The 18,166-nt window shown below is 42.7% G+C and overlaps 1 long non-coding RNA gene across 1 annotated transcript in view; it reads right to left on the reverse strand.

The window, feature by feature from the left end:
• Positions 1–16,913, reverse strand: part of LOC142831290 (uncharacterized) — an 81,795-nt gene extending 64,882 nt beyond the window's left edge. The window contains exon 1 of the long non-coding RNA XR_012907007.1: positions 16,797–16,913. This is a non-coding gene — a long non-coding RNA (uncharacterized LOC142831290). The remainder of the gene's footprint in view (positions 1–16,796) is intronic.
• Between the last annotated feature and the right edge of the window lie 1,253 nt (positions 16,914–18,166).

Below are 18,166 nucleotides of genomic sequence, written 5' to 3' on the forward strand. Positions count from 1 at the left end.
CTCTATTATATCCCCCCTTAGGGTATGTCTACACTACATGGCTCCATTGATGGAGCCATGTAGATTTGTTTACTGTGCATAGGAAAATGAAGCAGCGATTTAAATAATCGCCGCTTCATCTAAATGTAAATGGCTGCCGCACTGTGCTGATCAGCTGTTTGTCGGCTCAGCGCGCTAGTCTAGACGCTCCGCGGTCAACATCAAAGGTATTTGTCGACCTCCCTGGCAAACCTCATCCCACGAGGCATACCGGGGAGGTTGACAAATGCCTTTGATGTTGACTGCAGAGCGTCCAGACTAGCGCGCTGAGCCGACAAACAGCTGATCGGCACAGTGTGGCAGCCATTTAAATTTAAATAAAGCGGCGATTATTTAAATCGCCACTTCATTTTCCTATTCTGGGTAGCCTAATCTACATGCCTCTGTTGCCAGAGGCATGTAGTCTAGACATACCCTTAGGCTGTGTCTAAACGACATGGCTCCATCGATGGAGCCATGTAGATTAGGATGATCGGCAAAGGGAAATGAAGCCACGATTTCAATAATCGCGGCTTCATTTAAAGTTACATGGCTGCCACGCTGAGCTGACAAACAGCTGACCAGCTGTTTGTCGGCTCAGCGCGATAGTCTGGACACTCCCGCGCCAACCTGAAAGCCCTTTATCAACCTCCGCGTTATGCCTCGTAGGATGAGGTTTACCGGGGAGGTCGATAAAAGGCTTTCATGTTGGCAGGGGAGCGTCCAGACTAGCGTAAATTTAAATGAAGCCATGATTATTTAAATCGCGGCTCCATTTCCCTTTGCCAAACAAACAAATCTACTTGGCTCCGTCGATGGAACCATGTAGTTTAGACGTACCCTTAGTGTCCTCTTTTCCAAGCTGAAAAGTCCCAGTCTCTTTAATCTCTCCTCATATGGCACCTGTTCCAAACCCCTAATCATTTTAGTTGCCCTTCCCTGAACCTTTTCTAATGCCAGTATATCTTTTTTGAGATGAGGAGACCACATCTGTACTCAGTATTCAATATGTGGGCGTACCATGGATTTATATAAGGGCAATAAGATATTCTCCGTCTTATTCTCTATCCCTTTTTTAATGATTTCTAACATCCTGTTTGCTTTTTTGACTGCCGCTGCACGCTGCGTGGATGTCTTCAGAGAACTATCCACGATGACTCCAAGATCTCTTTCCTGATTAGTTGTAGCTAAATTAGCCCCCGTAATATTATATGTATAGTTTGGGTTATTTTTTGCAATATGCATTACTTTACATTTATCCACATTAAATTTCATTTGCCATTTTGTTGCCCAGTCACTTAGTTTGGTGAGATCTTTTTGAAGTTCTTCACAGTCTGCTTTGGTCTTAACTACCTTGAGCAGTTTAGTATCGTCTGCAAACTTTGCCACCTCACTGTTTACCCCTTTCTCCAGATCATTTATGAATAAGTTAAATAGGATTGGTCCTAGGACTGACCGTTGGGGAACACCTCTATAGTTACCCCTCTCCATTCTGAAAATTTACCATTTATTCCTACCCTTTGTTTCCTGTCTTTTAACCAGTTCTCAGTCCATGAAAGGATCTTCCCTCTTATCCCACGACAACTTAATTTACGTAAGAGCCATTGGTGAGGGACCTTGTCAAAGGCTTTCTGGAAATCTAAGTACACTATATCCACCGGATCTCCCCCGTCCACATGTTTGTTGACTCCCTAACAGATTAGTAACACATGATTTCCCTTTACAGAAACCATGTTGATTTTTGCACAACCAATTATGTTCTTCTATGTGTCTGACAATTTTATTCTTTATTATTGTTTCAACTAATTTGCCCGGTACTGACGTTAGACTTACTGGTCTGTAATTGCCGGGATCGCCTCTATAGCCCTTTTAAAATATTGGCATTACATTAGCTATCTTCTAGTCATTGAGTACAGAAGCTGATTTAAAGGATACATTACAAAACACAGTTAATAGTTCCGCAATTTCACATTTGAGTTCTTTCAGAACTCTAGGGTTAATGCCATCTGGTCCCGGTGACTTGTTACTGTTAAGTTTATCAATTAATTCCAAAAGCTCCTCTAATGACACTTCAATCTGTGACAAGTCCTCAGATTTGTCACCTACAAAGGACGGGTCATGTTTGGGAATCTCTCTAACATCCTCAGCCGTGAAGACTAAAGCAAAGAATTCATTTAGTTTTTCTGCAATGACTTTATCGTCTTTAAGTGCTGCTTTTGTATTTCGATCGTCCAATGGCCCCACAGGTTGTTGAGCAGACTTCCTGCTTCTGATGTACTTAAAAAACATTTTGTTATTAACCTTTTGAGTTTTTGGCTAGCTGTTCTTCAAACTCCTTTTTGGCTTTTCTTATTACATTTTTACACTTAATTTGGCAGTGTTTATGCTCCTTTCTATTTACGTCACTAGGATTTGACTTCCACTTTTTAAAAGATGTCTTCTTATCTCTCACTCCTTCTTGTACATGGTTGTTAAGCCACGGTGGCTCTTTTTTAGTTCTTCTACTATGTTTTTTAATTTGGGGTATACATTTAAGTTGGTCCTCTATTATGATGTCTTTCAAAAGTGTCCAGACAGTTTGCAGGGATTCTACTTTAGTCACTGTACCTTTTAATTTCTGTTTAACTAATCTCCTCATTTTTGCATAGTTCCCCTTTTTTAAATTAAATGCCACAGTATGGGGCTGCTGAGGTGTTCTTCCCACCACAGGAATGTTAAATGTTATTATATTATGGTCACTATTTCCAAGCGGATCTGTTATAGTTACCTCTTGGATCAGATCCTGCGCACCACTCAGGACTAAATCGAGAATTGTGACTAAATCCCCTTGAGGGTTCCTGTACCAGCTGCTCCAAGAAGCAGTTGTTGAAGGTATCAAGAAATTTTGTCTCTGCATCTCGTCCTGAGGTGACATGTACTCAGTCAATATGGGGATAGTTGAACTATTATTGAGTTTTTTATTTTGATAGCCTCTCTAATCTCCCTTAGCATTTCATAGTCACTATTACTGTCCTGGTCAGGTAGTCGATAATAGATTCTCTGCTGTTATATTCTTATTAGAGCAGGGAATTACTATCCATAGCGATTTTATGGAAATATGTTGATTCATTTAAGATTTTTTACTTCATTTGATTCTAAATTTTCTTTCACATATAGTGCCACTCCACCACCCGCACGACCTGTTCTGTCCTTCCGATGTATTTTGTACTCCGGAATTATTGTGTCCCATTGACTGTCCTCACTCCACCAGGTTTCTGTGATGCCTATTATATCAGTATCCTCCTTTAACACAAGACACTCTAGTTCACCCATCTTATTTTTTAGACTTCTAGCATTTGTGTACAAGCACTTTAAAAACTTGTCACTGTTTATTTGTCTACCCTTTTCTGATATGTCAAATTCTTTTTTATGTGAATGTTTTTCATCTGATCTGGCCCATACTTTATCCTCCTCCGTCCTCTCCTCCTGACTAAAAGCTAGAGAATCTCCATCAATAGACTCTCCTCTCTGTCCGATCTACATGCTCCTCTGCACCAATCAGCTTTCCCCCATCTCTTAGTTTAAAAATCGCTCTGCAACCTTTTTAATGTTAAGTGCCAGCAGTCTGGATCCACTTTGGTTTAGGTGAAGCCCATCATTCCTGTACAGGCTCCCCCATCCCAAAAGTTTTCCCAGTTCCTTATAAAGCTAAACCCCTTCTCCCTACACCATGTCTCATCCACGCATTGAGACTCTGAAGCTCTGCCTGCCTACCTGGCCCTGCATGTGGAACTGGAAGTATTTCTGAGAATGCTACCATAGAGGTCCTGGATTTCAGTCTCTTTCCTAGCAGCCTAAATTTGGCCTCCAGGAAATCTCTGCTACCCTCCCCTATGTCATTGGTACCTACATTTACCACGACCACCGGCTCCTTCCCAGCACTACACATAAGTCTATCTAGATGCCTCGAGAGATTTGTAGCTTTTGCACCAGGCAGGCAAGTCACCATACGGTTCTCCCGGTCATCGCAAACCCAGCTATCTACATTTCTAATGATTGAATCTCCCATTACTAACAACTGCCTTTTTCTACTGACTGGTGTTCCCTCCCCCGGAGAGGTAACTTCAGTGTGAGAGGATACCCCAACATCTGGAAGGAGGGTCCCAACTATGGGAAGGTTTCCCTCTGCTCCCATTGACTGCTCTCCTTCCTTGAGCCTTTCATCCTCCTAACAGCACAGGGGCTGTCTGACTGGAGGTGGGGCAATTCTACAGTGTCCCAGAAAGCCTCATGTATGTACCTCTCTGCCTCCCTCAGCTCCTCCAGTTCATCCAAAGCCCGTACATGGTCTCTGAGGGCCAGGAGCTCCTTGCACCAAATGCACACATATGCCACCCGCCTATAGGGCAGGTAATCATACATGCTACACTGAGTGCAATAATCAGGATAGCCCCCAATCTGCTGCTGGGCTTCTGCCTGTATTCTCTCCTACAGCTACCTAGGTTATTGATAGGGTTTCTAGTTAAATCAAGAAGTTTTGATTAAAACCTTAAAACTAAACTATAAAAAAAGGCAAGTGTATCTTGGCCCCTTCCCAACTCTCCTTCAAAACTCCCTGTTTGCGGCTCCTGTTTGCAAAGCACCGTGGTCGCTGACTCTCTGCTTTATAATGCCCTGGCCTTCCTTATAGCTCCACTCACTAAGGGTCAGCCAATTAACAGAGGCCTCTAGATTTCAAACCTTTAGAAGCTCACAGCTGCCAACTGCTGGCCACATCACACGCTCCTTCAAACAAACAAACAAAAAAACAACAAACAGACAAACACAAGGTCAGCACACAGCAAGTAACCCCCAAACACACAAACATGCACTACAAAAAGCCACTTATCTCAAGGGTCCCATATTTGCTCCTCCTTTACCTGGAGAACTCCCTCTCAAAACTCCCTGTTTGCTGCTACTGAAAAAAAAAGTCTGACCACTCACTAACTTAGAAAAAGAAACCACTGGGAATCAGGTTGAAAACAAAATTCAATATAATATTCTCTGGCATAAATGATTTTATGCAATTATTCTTTTAATTTCTAAGTTGTTTTGGCAAATTTTAGTGAATTTTTAGCATTAATAAAGATAAAAGGTATTATTAATCATAATGAAATTACTTTTTCCTCACCCTTTGTATTAAAACATATTACATTTATATGGTACTTTTTATCCTGAACAATTACTAAGCTTAAAAAACAATGAATGGCCCTGCAGCACCTTAGAGACTTTGCTAAGTACCTTAGAGACTTTGCTAGTCTCTAAGGTGCTGCAGGACGATTAGTCGTTTTTTATTTATTTTTTTCATTTACAGACTGCGATGGGGTGTATGAGCCCTGCACTGAACTAACAGCGTTTAGCCAGGTTACCCTGGCTGAAGGAGCCCTGCCGCCGCAGCCCTGCCGGTCATGCTCAGACTGTAGCTCAGGTATAAAAGTCTAGGGAGAGGCTCAGTCTGGGCTGGCTGCCAGAGGAGAAGGACCTCAGTTTGGAGCTCCTGAACAGCAGCAGCCAGCTGCCTGAGGGGAGAACAGCAGAGGATCCAATACTGGTTGGGATGTAACCACTGCAGACCGCCAGGGAAAGTGTGGCCCCTGAGGAGTCAGAAGACCCAGCTACCACATTGGAAGTTGGCCCATCTGATCAAGTAGGAAGTGGCCCAGGAAGGGTGTGGGGGTGGCCTCTCCCCCTCAGAGATCCTCAGCGTGTTTTGGTTGGTTTCCCCACCGAGGGAGTGGTGGACTGTTCTGCCACTCACAGGGCCCTGGGCCTGGGCCAGGACCCAGTGGAGTAAGGTGGGCCTGGGTCCCCCTACCAGGGCACAACCTCCTCCCTCGTGACTTGGCTCATTGGGCTGTCCAGCCCTGCCTTAAAGGGCTGGTGATTGACTTTGATACTGACTCTGGCCATTGGGACATCCAGCCCTGCTTTAAAGGGCCAGTGAGCAACTTTGTTTTACTGCCTCTGGCGATTAGGCTATCCAGCTTCAAGGGGAGGGCAAGACTATGGGTGCTTTACGGGTTATGTGGGACATGCCATGGGCTTAGCCCAGGGCCACAGGACTGCCCTGCAACACAGACTAACACGACTCTCCGTCTGGGATTACTAAAATGTTTACAGACGTTCCAAATTTTGCATCATCAGCAACAAAGCTTTGTAAATTAGATATTTTGTAGCCCTTTCATTAGGGATATCCCAGGCAGAATAGACCTCCTCTCTCTCTGACTGAACATTACTAATAAACATACACAGTTGCTTATGTCACTATAATAAGTTAAGACTCAAAGAAGATTTGTCAAGTAAGAAGGTAATCTTTTTTCTAACCACAGCTGCACTTCAGAATGAATTTTGCATTAATTGACTTCTATAGATTTTTTCCTGGAGTTAAAACTGCAGGATTAGCCCCTTTAAACAGTATCTTAATTTCCTGTCTATGAAAAGTTGTGTTAATAGGAAATGAAGAGCAGTGAATTGAAGGAAATGAAAGTTATGTCGACAGAACTCAGTGGCAGTGTAGACGCAGGTATAGTTTTGTCGACAAAAGTCCACTTTTGTCGACAAAACCCTGTAGTCTAGACGCACCCTTCAAGTCAGCAGCACTGTTATGGGTACCCACATGGCCCCATAATATGCCAACATTTTTAAAGATGACCTTGAACAATGTTTCCTCTCATCCTCTTGCATCCTTCCACTACTTATGCTACATTGATGACATTTTCGTCATACAGATCCATGGGAACAAGACCCTTGAAGAATTCCACAGGGATTTCAATAACTTCAAACCTACCATCAACCTTAGCCTGGACCAGTCCACACTGGAGATCCACTTCTTTGACACTACAGTACAATTAAATGATGGCCACATTAATACCACCCTATACCAGAAACCTACTAACCATGGGTATGTCTACACTACAAAGTTAATTCGAACTAACAGACGTTAGTTCGAATTAACTTTGATAGGCGCTACACATACAAACCACTAGTTTGAACTTAATTCGAACTAACGGTGCGCTTAATTCGAACTAGGTAAACCTCATTCCACGAGGACTAACGCCTACTTCGAATTAACTAGTTCGAATTAAAGGCTGTGTAGCCACTTAATTCGAACTAGTGGGAGGCTACCCCTTCCCAGCTTGCCCTGGTGGCCACTCTGGGCACCACCAGGGAAACTCTACTGTCCCCCTCCCGGCCCCGGACCCCTTAAAGGGGCACGGGCTGGCTACGGTGCCCGTGCCAGGTGCAAGCCTGCCAGCACCCAGCCAGCAGACCCTGCACCTGGCACAGCTCGAGCCAGCCACCCGCTGCTACCCAGCCCTCCGCCTCTTCCCAGGACCAGGCTGGCGGCTCCCAGGAGCCTGCCCAGGTCCGCAAGAGGTGGGCGCCTACCTGGTCTAGTGCAGACATCGTGGACCTCATCCACAACCTCCGCACTAGGCACAGGAAAGTGGCCGTCTAGGGCAGGATAGCTGTCAGCCTGGCCACCCAGAATCAGGTTGGCATGAAAATCAAGGTGGTCCACTGAGACCCCCGAGCCTGAGCCCTGAGCTTAGAATGGCCGTACTGGGTCAGACCAAAGGTCCATCTAGCCCAGTAGCCTGTCTGCTGACAGCGGCCAACACTAGGAACCCTGGAGGGGATGGACCGAAGACAATGACCAAGCCATTTGTCTCGTGCCATCCATCTCCAGCCTTCCACAAACAGAGACCAGGGACACCATTCCTACCCCCTGGCTAATACCACTCCATGGACACAACCTCCATGACTTGATTTCACTTCTCTTTAAACTCTGTTCTAGTTGTAGCCTTCACAGCCTCCTGCAGCAAGGAGTTCCACAGGTTGACTATTTGCTTTGTGAAGAAGAACTTTCTGTTGTTAGTTTGAAGCCTGTTACCCATTCATTTCATTTGGTGTCCTCTAGTCCTTCTATTATGGGAACTAATGAAGAACTTTTCTTTATGCATCCTCTCCACACCACTCATGCTTCTATAGACCTCTATCATATCCCCCCTCCGTCTCCTCTTTTCTAAGCTGAGAAGTCCCAGTCTCTTTAGCCTCTCTTCATATGGGACCTGTTCCAAACCCCTAATCATTTTAGTTGGCCTCCTCTCTCTCACCCTCTCTCTTCCCCTCTCCCACCTTCTTTTCCCAGTCTCCCTGAGTTTTGTTCAATAAAGAGAATTTCTATTTTTGAACACACGTGTCCTTTATTTTATACATCAGGAAGGGGGGCTAGGGAGGGGTAAGTGGAAGGAGGTGAGGGAGGAATGGGGTACGAGCCCCCGATGGGGAGGACTGAGCTGGCTCTGCGGGCTCCTCGGGGTGGAAACTCTCCTGAAGCCCCTTGATTGACTCCCCCCCCCTCCGGATGGTAGCCTGTGGCAAGTGCAGCCGGGCTGATGGCCAAGTGCTGTGATGTGCCAGGTGTGGGCACTCAGGGCACTCTAAGCCAGGACTGCTTTGCAAGCGGGGAACCCCTGAGAACTGTCTGTCCGGGGTGGAGGTCGGGTCCCTTTAAGCACAGCCCTCGGCTAGCCTGAGACAGCATCTCCACGCTCTAAGTTCTCCTCTGATGCCCTGCCGACACTGCTTCCGGCCATCCTTAACCTCAGTTCAGGGTCCACTCAGTTTGGACATGCTAGTTCGAATTAGCAAAATGCTAATTCGAACTAGTTTTTAAGTCTAGATGTGCTAATTCGAATTAGCTTAGTTCGAATTAACTAAGTTAGTTCGAATTAGTGCTGTAGTGTAGACATACCCCATTATACTTACCTGCATGCCTCCAGCTTCCATGTAGGACACATCATATGATCCATAGTTTACAGCCAGGTTGGATACAACCAGATTTACTTCAATCCTACAGACAGAGACAAACACCTACAAGATATTTATCAGGCACTCTTAAAACTAAAATATCCACCTGCAGAAGTTAAGAAACAGATCGACAGAGCCAGATGAGTACACAGGAATCTGCTTTTTCAAGACAGGCCCAACAAGGAAAATAACAGAACACCACTAGTCATCACCTACAACCCCCACCTCAAACCCCTCCAGCACATCATTGACAATCTATAACCTACCCTGGAAAACAATCCCTCAATCTCACAGGCCTTGGGAGACAGGCTAGTCCAACATAGGGGCTCATACAATTGCACATTCTCAAATATATGCCAGTAAGTGCCCTTCTGCCATGTATTTTGGCCATACTGGACAGTCTCTACAACAAAAGATAAATAGACGCAAATCAGATATTAGAAATGGTAACACATAAACCAGTAGAGGAACATTTTAACCTGCCTGGGCACTCGTTAATGGATTTAATGAGCCAACTACAGAGACAGTGAAAAATTAACTTTCATATGCAAATTTGACATGAACTGGATGGACCATTATAAAACAAACTTCCCTTGCAATTTAACACTTTATTGACATTAAAAGCTAAGTATGGGACACTTCCTGTCCACTCAATTAGCCTCATTTGCACTGATTCTACAACTGACAGGTACTTCCCCCCTCCCCACCTCTTATTTTTCTGTTATAATTCTGAGAGTCCCCCTTCTTTTCTCCACTTAACCTCATCTGTAGAAGTAGGCTTTGCCCATGAAAGCTCATGATACTACTCATTTTTATATCCATTATGATTACAGATTTGATAGGATGAAGTGTCTATCAATTATTAGGAATCCTGATGAGACAATTCAACAGTTCGATTTATATAGATTCCTTCTTTCTCTTTCCACAATTCAGCCAGAGCTTGGAATTTGTCTGCAAGCACTTCAACATTGATGATTCACTGGTTGAAGGACCTCCAGGGAAGTCCTAAAGTACCTCCAAACAAAGTTCTCTCCCTTTCCTTTTCTTGGCCTGTTTGCAGGCTTATTACCCTCCAGAGAGCTTAGATTTAGAACACATCCAGATTCAAGTGTATTCCAAGGCCCATAATTGTGCTGATGGACCCTGGAGCTCCCAATTGTTATTACATACTCATATCAGATGCTAAATTGCAATCTCGGTCCCACACTATGCCTCTCCACCAAACCACAGCTGATGTTGATTCTCAAGTGCAAGTATGGGAGGGGAACAGGAAGTTCCAGCTGTTGCTCATTTGACGCAAGAAAGAAACCACTTATTTTCTGATATGAAAAATAACTAAATGAATTATAGTGTGCAAAATAACATTTCTCCACCCCTTTATTTATAAATGGTCAATGTTTCCAAATATAGGACCATAATCAAACAGACAATGACACATGCTATTGGGAAACATTTCTATTTAAAATAAAACCTTGTTTTTCTCAATTATTACATATTTTTCCTCCTAGAAAGTTTGGCAGAAAAATCTTCTTAAAGCTAATTTCTCTCAGGAGTAAAGGGGTTGATGCAGCATTACAGTTATGCTCCATTCCAATAAAAAAAGTTGTTACCATAGCAAAAAGCATTGTTGCAAGGACAACATTCACAAGGTACATGAAAAGGCGGGGGGAAGGTCTTTCAAAAATATTTCTGATGCTCAACCACAATGTAGCATTTTTAAATTACATAATAAGAAGAGTTTTGCTGTTTGATAGACACACTGATGACATAGCCTGGTAGCCTATGAAAACGTGGAAAATTTAAAAACATAATTTTTCATGATTCAAACTGAGTGCATTTCTAGACCTTTATCTCTCTCAGATTGGGATAGGTTTCTTCTTTATATAATAACTGTGGCACTGTGCTGTACACATGTACTTAAAAGGCATTCCTGCTCCAAAGTTTTTATAATATTGATCGGAGACAAGAAACAGTTAGATGAAACAACAAGTGAAGGTGAGGGAAGGGAAGTGAAGAACAGTAATGTGAGTACAGCTGAGCACACAGTTTAATGAGTAGGCAGGTGACACTCATTATGACACTCATTGTTCTATAGGCATCATGGCAGCAGATAGTTTTAAAGAAGGTTTTGAATAGAGTAGTAGCTTTATAGGTTTTTCAGCAGGATTATACATACAAGAGGATGGCATGAGAAAGCATGAAGGTGCTTATGGGAGCAGATTAAACAGGTGATAAAAGCTGGCATAATGAGCAAAGCAAACACAGTATCTTTTAATGTAATAACATCATAAAGCTTAGACAGAGCAGGACTAAATAAGAATAAGCCAATGGAAGAATTCAAGAGGTGTGTGTGAAATAGTGAGAATGATAGGCCAGGGAGAAGATATAAACAGAAGAGTTTTGCATGGACTTCAGAAAGGAAAGGTTGCACAAGTCAATGCTGCACAGGAGGAGATGCAGTAGTCAAGATATGAACGACAAAATATGATGTCAGATCTTTGATATGTAATGGAGACAGCATAATTTACACCTGGCCTGGATGTATGGTTCTAAAGAGAGGACCTAGTTAAAGATGAAGGACAAATTATGGGCATGGGCAACTGGGAAACAGAGGTAGTGTTCACAGCAATAGAATAAAGAGGAGGATGCAGAGAAAGGTACAGATTTGTGGGAGGTGGAGATCTGAGAGGGAGAAGAGTATATAGAGCAGGAGGGAACTGAAGGAAGGGGGTAATAGCAAACGGCATATAGAGCAATTCACTGAAGAGGAAGGTGATGAGATTAGGGGGGATGAGGGCAGTCTATGATGCAGAAAGGGGTGTAGTGAGAGGCATAGGGCACATACATGTTTAATAAATAATTAAGAATTTAATTCACGATGCAGTAAAAAGTAAATGAGCAATCAATTAAGTAGCATATTAATTGGCTCAATAGTCATATAAGACCATAAGGGACTATTGTGATCATCTAGTCTGATCTCCTGCATAACACAGGCCATAAGATTTCCCTGGATTCAACAGCAGAAAATAAAATCAGTTGTAACTATTCTATTCATATTACCTTCAACCAAATCCATGAAGTTGGTAGTCATGCTATTATCCACTATACATCACTATTGGACAGTGCAGTCCAGGACTTTTCAATACACTATTCTATGGCATTTTGTACTCTTGGTTGGAGCAGGGAGGCTGCACAATTTACAATGCCAGGCACTTCACTGTGGGATGAACCAATTAAGTTCAGTTCAGTGCTTCTGACTTCCTGTCCACTCTGAGAGAAACCAATGTTTACTGCACTAGTTATGTTACAGACTGGGTGCTACTGCCACCTTTCATTTAAGATAATTGTTAAGAGCCTACTTAAGCAATGAACCAGAGAACAAGGTAAGACAGAACACTCACAACACTTTCTAAACGGTTTGTTAACACATAAGGACTCCAGAGGGGAGAGGTCAAATTATCCCAACTTAAATACAGGCAGTCCCCGGGTTACGTACAAGATAGGGACTGTAGGTTTGTTCTTAAGTTGAATCTGTATGTAAGTCGGAACTGGCGTCCAGATTCAGACACTGCTGAAACTGACCGCCAGTTCTGACTTACATACAGAATCAACTTAAGAACCCCAGGCGTCCCCAAGTCAGCTGCTGCTGAAACTGATCAGCAGCTGATTCCAGGAAGCCCGGGGCAGAGCAACTCTGCCTGGGGCTTCCTGTAGTCAGCGCTGGTCAGTTTCAGCAGAAGCTGACTTGGGGACGCCTGGGGCAGAGCAGCTGGGGTGCTGCTGGGTTGCTCCAGTAGCGCCGCTCCTGGGTGCTACTGGACCAACCTAGCAGCACCCCATCTGCTCTGCCCCAGGCATCCTGATTCAGCCGCTGCTGAAACTGACCAGCAGTGGCTGAATCAGGACCTGGGGCAGAGCAGCTGGGGTGCTGCCGGGTTGGTCCAGTAGTGCCCAGAGCGGGCGCTTTAGGACCAATCGACAGCGCCCCAGCTGCTCTGCCCCAGAGTCCAAAACAAAAGCCTGGTCTGCTGGGGGGGGGGGGGGAGCACACTAGCTGCGCCCCCCCCCCCCCTACCCAGCAGACCAGGGACACGGGGAGCAGAGCCTCTGAGGCTTTGCTCTGGCAAAGCCTCAGAGGGAGGGACCCCACCGCGGCTGCGGCTTCAGTCCGGGAGCCTGTGGTCTGCTGGGGACGGTCCCCAGCAGACCACAGGCACCCAGATTGAAGCGGCAGCAAAGCCTCAGAAGCGCGGGAACCCACCCGGTGCCCCTGGTCTGCTGGAGACGGTCTCCAGCAGACCAGGGGTACCGGAGCAGCTTACGAACGCCAGCTTACGAACGCGAGAAAGCCCCGTTCGTAAGTGCGGATCTGACGTAAGTCGGATCCGCGTAAGTCGGGGACTGCCTGTAATGCAAATACTTGCTAGGAGGCTTATTTGACTCAGTTCAACATCATAGTCCAAGCGAGTGGTTAGGAAGATGGACAGAAAGGGGGAATCCTAGCAGCCAACCTGTGGGCCCAGTTTCAGTGGTGCTACAGAACATATCCCCCAGAAAAGAGACAGAGTTATCCAGAGATGATACAAGCCCTTTATATCTTATATACTGCCAGGTTTTTATTGGTACACCCTTATAAGGACTGTCTGAGAGATGATCAAATCTTTCATACATTTCTTTCTTTGCTGCTGTTGAATAGCAGACAGATTTTGTGAATTCAAGATAAAACAGATGTGATTCCAAGAACTTAAAAAGGGGGCATCGCTGAGTAAGTTGTATAGATCGAGTGAGGAGGAAGCCTTCAGATGAGGATCAGATCAAAGTCAGGTTTTGGTTGAGGCTCAGATTAAGTCATGGGAACAATTTAGATTCAATTAGGCTCAGCATTTTGCAAGCTATTCTTTTGAGACCTTATACACATTTGGACCAAATATCTGGCCCTTTCCAGTTCCAGACTCAATCCAGAAACAAAATCAAAGAGGTAAGATCAAGGAATCTGAAATTAACACTTCACTCATATAAAGCTACCAAAAAATCCTAAAGGTACAGATTAAAGATTCTAGGGCTGGTCTATCTCTAATGTAGAAGCTATTGTTATACTGCTGCAAGCTGATTATAGCTGATTATAGCTTGAAGCCGTGAGGTCCCAGCATTCCCCCCACATGGGGAAAAGACAACTGTGAACTAACACACACTAACTTTAACTCACATAAACCAAATAACTCTATTTACAACTAAATTGAACTATTTACAGATTATTTGAAAAGACAAAGCCAAGAGCATAAACCTCCTTTTTTAAGGAAGAGCGTTTTTTTTTTTTTTTTTTTTTGAAAAAGGAGTTTTTTCCAAAAAAACCCACGTCTAGACTACTTTCACTTTGGAAAGATCCTCTTTCGAAAGGGAGATCGGAAGAAGATATGCATATCCTCTTTAGAAAAAAAACATAGTTTAGACGTGCCCAAGGTGTGCATGCCGCATGCATCAGTTCCAGAAGCTTTTTACCCTTAGCAGTACCTGTTGGGCCAACCAGTTTGCTCCCTGAAGTGGCACTGCTATGTCGGCGCATTTATACCCCTACTGGTTCCCCCACCAGCAGGGAGTTACTTCTTACTGCCCGTGACGGTTGCTGGACCACTTTAGCTTGCAATCTTGGCAAGTACGCTCTTAGCTTTATCTTTTCAAATAATCTGTAAATAGTTCAATTTAGTTGTAAATAGAGTTATTCCATCCTCTTTCGAAAATTCTATGTAGTCTAGACATAGCCCTTAATGGAATATACATGAGCAAGCACTCAAAGAAGAACCATACAGACTCTGCACTGTGAGTCATCTTCAGGGTTGGGATTTTAAAATCCACATTACAGTCTTCTTGAGCTGATGGAGTAACTGATAATAGAAGAAGGCTGCTATCTTCTGTGTGGACCTTTCACTACAGGGGATGGAGAAACACTGTCAGCGGATCTCAAATCTATTTGCTAAACAGCATCTAGCAACCAGGAAGAGCAGTTGCAGGGAAATCCTGATCAGACCCTGCAGTCTTAGATGCAACATGCTCAGTTATGGGGATGGTGCATCTGAAGTCCAGTTGGTACATAAAAGCAGTGAAAAGCAAAAGCATGCCAACTACAGATGGAATCTTGAGAGAAGTTGTTTGCCAGACTTAAGTCTCTGGGCACATGAAAACTGATTTTTTGAAGTTGGCCATGGGTGAATTTATATAGGGGTAGCAAAAGGCACAATCCTTTTAGATCAAGTTCTCTACAAAATTTCATGGAATAGAGGCATTAGTTTCTCAAGGAAACAACTGTAACAATTTTAACATGGTCAAAATATGCAACTATTCCCAACTTCATTCTCACTCTGAGAAATGGTTGAACTGTTCTAGCTAAAACCTCTAAAAAAAATTAGTCTGAGGCAGACACTTGGCATGAAAAATTTCAATCCAAATGGTTTAAGTTTGGCAAAGTTATAAGCAACTAAAACCAGAATCATATAATAGGAAAATGTTGGACAACTTTAGCTATAACCATCACTACCTGTGCTGCCTATAATTCTTTATTCTTTAATAAGAATTGCATTGCAGGGCTGCAGTACCCTGGGGCTTCCTGTCTTTAATCTCTTTCAGATACAGTTTTGGTCTTAAGCCTTCCTTCCTAAATAACCTCTGTCTTTAATTATTTTTTGAACCAAATTACAATTTAACAAGCACACATTCCCATAAGACTGAGTCTTTAATTATCATGATGGCAATGGTTATTAAAACCTGAATTTCACAGTGTTTCAATAACCAATTCTATAGGTCAGCAAATAATTATACACCCATCTTTGCCAAAAATAGTTACATACCATTTTTAATAACTCCTTGTGGATACCTTTTTGTGGTGCTAGTCCTCTCCATCAGTTGGGCAACTGTTATGGTAAGAAGTCTTAGAGGAGTGGTTGTGTTAGTCTGTATCCACAAAAACAACTGAAAGTCCTGTGGCGTCTTAAAGACTAACACATTTATTTGGGCATATGCTTTCATGGGTAATTCTTACATATTCCAACAAAAACCACTTTGTTAGGTGCATTGCATATTGTTATGGTAGGGATATTTATAAAATTAACAACAAGAGAAAGTGACAAAATGCTAGTACAAAGTGAGCTCATGGCTGCCTAAAACATTCAACAGTCATATCAAATTATTTTTATGAAGCTACATTTTGAAGTCATTTCTCAATCCTTATTCAGAAAAAATTGGAAGAGACATCAGGCTATGGATCACAGCTATTGATAGAGCCCTACAAATCCATGGTTATCTGCTTATATCTGCAGGTATTTACATCTGCATATGTGGATATCTGCAGCTCATTTTTGTGGCTACAGAAGCAGATACAAATTTTGTATCTAGAACCCTGCAAATTTATGAATATCTACTTTATATCCATGGGCATCCACATCTGCAGATGGATTATTTTTCCAAATGCTGATGTGGATTTCTATTTTGTATCCCTCAGGACTCTAGCTACTGAATACAAGGACTAAAATATCTCACTGGCAATAATTTCCAGACTTGAATGACACAGACAAGCAGGTTTTAAATATGTTCTTAGGTCATCAGAGAGGATGGTTTCATTTTGTAAGCTCAGGTTTGAGATCCTCAGTCATGGGACTCTGGATAAGTCCTTCATCACCCCCAAGTACATAGATTGAGGTCTATGTATTCTATGCTTATGGTTTGGGTCCTTTGGTAAAGACCTAAACTAAGTTTGCCCACTAACCTCAGTCAAAATCCCATGTTCCATGTCTATTTTGAAGTGGAATTATAGTATATGGGGATATAAGCTGTGGTTGTACTATGTGGTGCTAAACAACAAAGTGCAATATTATTACAACACATTTCTTTACATTAACTATATAATATATCTACAGAGAGTAAAGCTGTGTATTTAAAATGAATATGAGACTCACTCTTAGGTGCTAGTGCTAGCAGTCTACAAGCAAGGATGATGGTAATAATGAAAGAGGCTGGATTAACCTTGAGACTGAAGCCTTCATGATCCCTACAATACAAAGCCTAGAGAGGGGCAGTGCAAGTTCCCCACTCTACTTAGAGAAATGTGCCTCAGTTTTTGCTTACAGGTACCACTATTCTAAATCCACATGTAGCAGATAATTACTATATTAATCACACACTCACTCGTGGTGAGATGAGAGCCAGGGTATGGTCCTTCACATCAGGAAACACAGCCCCATATTATTTGAGCTGCAGGAAATCTCTCAGCTGTTGCTAGTTGCAGAGTCACTTATCTGGGCCAGCCACAGAAATCTTGGTATTTCGCTTTCTTTCATTCTATGGTATTTCCCTCATATCATAGGGACATGCATATGCATGTAAATCTAACACATTACATTCCCTCTATTAAGTAGAGAATAGTTTATTGTAAGTGATTTATTGAGTCCTTGTCTCTCTATTGAAACTACCCAAATGATGCCAGTTGTGGCCATTATTTGTATGTATATGAATCCTTCTCCACTAAGAGCTATTCTGTGACACACAAACTCATTTCACAAAAGTCACTGAAGAGCCTCTGTTCCCCTTTACCAAGCTATCCGTTCAGTTCCTGTACTTTAATTTTTGTATTTTCCATTTGGTATTAAGGGCTACTACAGGTTAAAACATACTGTGGTATGTCTTCCCAGATAGACTAGCAACTTTAACAAAGCAATATTTTTCAAAGCCGCAGAGTAATGTCCTGGGAATAAAGAATTACCAATTATTTCCTCTATAGCGTGTATTCAGATAAAGGAAAAACAAATCCAACACATAAATCTTTCTCTTAATTATCTGTAAAAAATGTACAGTTGTTTTTTTAATCTTCAGATTTGCATATGGATGGAAATTCCTGAAATACTTTAATTACTTAACTCAAGGTAAAGACCTGACTCAAGGAAAACTGATATGTCTTAAAAGCAAAATGAAAAAGGACTACATAAGTTTCCATGCGTGTTAGGCTAGTCTAAATAAAATGATGACTAATATTACCCTAGCTTGAACTTTCCACAGCAATTAGCTAATGTATCTCAATTTATCTTTCCTGACAGTTTATGATTTTAAGGAAATTTGAGATGTTTGTTTTTCAAAATGGACATTTTAGCACCATCTGCTGGTGTTAAAATTAGCTGTTGAAACTAAACACCAGCTACGTACTTCACTTTTACTCTTTCAAAACTTACCTCTGGCTCTTATTAGTAAAGGTTAATTGCTTGCTTTTCTACTATGGATTTGGGGATTGCTCTAATAATTCATTTGAATGAAGCATGCATCCGGATGGAATGAT

This window comes from Pelodiscus sinensis, chromosome 13 (assembly GCF_049634645.1).
Source record: "Pelodiscus sinensis isolate JC-2024 chromosome 13, ASM4963464v1, whole genome shotgun sequence".
Lineage (NCBI taxonomy): Eukaryota > Metazoa > Chordata > Testudines > Trionychidae > Pelodiscus > Pelodiscus sinensis.